This window comes from Rutidosis leptorrhynchoides, chromosome 6 (assembly GCF_046630445.1).
Source record: "Rutidosis leptorrhynchoides isolate AG116_Rl617_1_P2 chromosome 6, CSIRO_AGI_Rlap_v1, whole genome shotgun sequence".
Classification (NCBI taxonomy): Eukaryota; Viridiplantae; Streptophyta; class Magnoliopsida; order Asterales; family Asteraceae; genus Rutidosis; species Rutidosis leptorrhynchoides.
In genome coordinates, this window is record NC_092338.1 from 79,280,856 (window position 1) to 79,284,134 (window position 3,279).

Genomic DNA, 3,279 nt, shown 5'->3' on the forward strand with positions numbered 1-3,279 from the left:
AGATCTCATCTTAATCCGAGTTACAGTTTAGGATTTATGGCCTTCCGAAAGTCGTTACACCCTATTAACGTTGTGCAGAAATTTCTGACCTACTCGCACTTAAACCGTCGCCACGGTCAAACAAAGACGAGTTTGGTTCTGGAAATTGGTCAGCAACTAGGGGACTCACATACGGAGCCATATCCACTGATTACGCGTCTTTTCGATTTACGTAGAGGTCGTAACAGCTGACCGAAGTCAGCATATTGTTTCGATCTCTATTCTTGTCAAACTTACTTAGCTTTTGTGATGATGAATGATGATGATGATGACACGTAAACTTATTTTATGCACTATCAGAACTTATAAGGACAACCTACTAACCTAGTAACCTTTGATTTAGGTTGACGACCTTTCGGACCGACTTACTACTTGCACACTTTCATTACCGACTTTATCGCTTTTATCACTGTGAGTTATAGCATCCCTTTTTACTTATACTATTTTTGGGACTGAGAATACATGCACTTTTTATGTTTTACTTACTTGACCCGAGTAATTAAAATTTACATATGTGTGGGTTATATAACGGCATAAACTTTCCCCTTAGCACGGTAACATTTAACTATTGGTTTTTGAACCGGTAGACGCGAATCTTAGATATAGATCCATAGGGTTTGACATCCCCACTCGGGCTAGTCGCGCTAGCATTTAATGGGTGTTTAATACTTCGAGGACATACGCACTCGCCGGGTGTACTTTTAGGGGGTGATATTTATATTTACGTTAAGTCTAGTTACCATGTGCCCACGGTTATACATATGCTTTTCATACTGTTTTGAAACATTGAAATCTCGTGGTCAATCTTATATTACTGTTACAATTTAAACTATAGCTCACCAACATTATTGTTGACATTTTTAAGGATGTTTTCTCAGGTGCTTAGAGGTTTGTTGCTACCGCTGTTAGACTTGCTGTCTTGGTGTTTAGACTTACTGTTAAGGACCTGCTGTGTTAGATTTCCGCTGCATTACTTAGAGATGTCTCAATCATGAAACTTTTAATTTGCATTCGCAACTTATGTTATTTGAATAATGGCTTTGTAATGACCTCTGTGTCACATTATCTTTTGTAAACACTGTGTTTTTATGAATGTAAACTGGTTTTCAAATAGCATGTAGTACTTGACCGTGTAAAGATCCTGTTGTTGACGAATCGTACACGATGGTTTTGTACGGGGCAAACATGCCACATTGCAAACAAGACGTTGCTGCAGAAGCATACCTTAGAACAACGGTTACGGATGTCGTGATTACGGTGCCTGCATATTTTAGTGCCAACCAAAGACATGCAACAAAGGATGCTGGCACACTCATTGGACTAATGTCTTGCGCTTAGTTAATGAGCCTACAACAGCTGCAATCGCATATGGTCTTGACAAAATTGCTAATAGAAACCTCCCAAATGAGAAAAATGTCCTCATTTTTGACTTAGGTGGGGGAACATTCGATGTGTCCCTTTTAACAATATCTAAGGAGGGAACGATTAATGTTAAAGTGGTGGGTGGTGACACACATCTGGGTGGAGAGGATTTCGACAAGGCTATGGTTAATCACTGTATACAAGAATTCAAGAAAAGAGAAAAGAAAGATGTCAATAATGATACAAGAGCGATGGGAAGGTTGAAAGTTGATTGTGAGAAAGCAAAGAGGGATCTGTCCTCAACATCTCAGACTTTAATTGGAATCGATTGCTTGTATGAGGGAATTGATTTTACAATGAAATATACACGCGCAAAGTTTGAGTAGTTAAATGTTGGTTTCATCAAGAAGTGCATTGAGCATGTTTGAAAGTTGTTTAATACATGGTAATATGGATAAAAATAAAGTTGATGATATAGTGTTTGTTGGTGGCTCGACTAGGATTCCCAAGGTACAAGAATTGTTGACGGAGTTTTTGATTGGAAACCACTTTGTAAAAGCATTAATGAGGATGAAGCTGTGGCTTTAGTGCAGCAGTCTTAGCTGCAAATTTAACTGGTAACGGCAATAAAAATTTGCCGGATTTGGTACTTTCAGATGTTATGCCTCTGTCCCTTGGCATAAGACTTGACTATGAGATAATGAGTGTTTTGATACCAAGGAATACACCAATACCTTTCATGAAGCGAGTTGTTTATCAAACACTTTCCTACAATCAAACAAGTATAAAGATCAGAGTGTATGAGGGTGAGAGTAAGAAAACTAAGGACAACATCTTCCTTGATGAACTTACTCTCCATGGTGTGCCACCAGGCCGTGCAGGTGAACAGAAGGTAACATTATACTTTAAAATGGACGTCAATGGTATTTTGCGTGTCTCTACAATGTTGGAATCAACTTTTAATCAAAGAAGTATAGAAATCGATCGGAGTGGAATTTTTTCCATGGATGAAATATAGAAGATGTTGAGTAAGGTTGGGCTCTGAAGATGCTTGATATAAGAGAATGAAAGTGAGTGTGAATATAACTTTATTTTGTTTATTTTTCTTTATTCTGATATTGAAAGTGTGTAATATGTTGGTGATCAATGTTAGTGTCATCTAACATATTACGATTTACTTGAAAAACACACATTCTATATGATACTTTGGGTTTGAATTATTGTTGGCTGCCAATCAAATCCCATTCTTGTCTTATCTCAGTTAGGATTTTGTTAATCCGAGACTTGTAGGGTAGAAATACTTAAATGAGAAAGTGATTTCACGATATTCAAGAACCAATCGGATCAATTTCAACATTGTTTTCTTAGTTATTTGGGGTGATGTTGTAAAATGGCAATCTTGTGTTTAATACTGTGGAGTGAGAGGCTAGCTTGATCTTCTGCTATAGAAAGACTTCAGAGTCGTATAGGGTATAGATCATGTAATCACTTTCCTAAAACAATAAGTGGACTTTATTTAATTCGTTACCTAATTTTGTTTTGAGATAAAACAACAATCTAAGAACTTGGTTACTAGACATTTAAAACCATGGATCATTAATACAATTGACATTATGATAGAGAATAGTCAAAGCCAAGCCCAATCCCAATAATGATAGTAAAGGCCAAGCCCAATAGAAACTCCTTATATATTGTGTTAGTCAGTTAGGGGAGGGGATTCAGGTTTTATGTGTGTGTTTTGGTAACGGCCAATATGGCTTGGGGATTCTCTTGTTGAGATCTCACGGATTTAATTTTCTGTGTTTCGTCATCATCATTCAATAACAATCATCATCAATTTCCTATTTACTCTTCTTAGTATTGTTCTTCAAAACTAGT

General features: G+C 37.0%; 1 pseudogene; it reads left to right on the forward strand.

Moving 5' to 3' along the window:
- The first annotated feature begins 1,203 nt into the window (after nucleotides 1-1,203).
- On the forward strand, nucleotides 1,204-2,419 carry LOC139853799 (heat shock 70 kDa protein 3-like; annotated as a pseudogene).
- The last annotated feature ends 860 nt before the right edge of the window (nucleotides 2,420-3,279 follow it).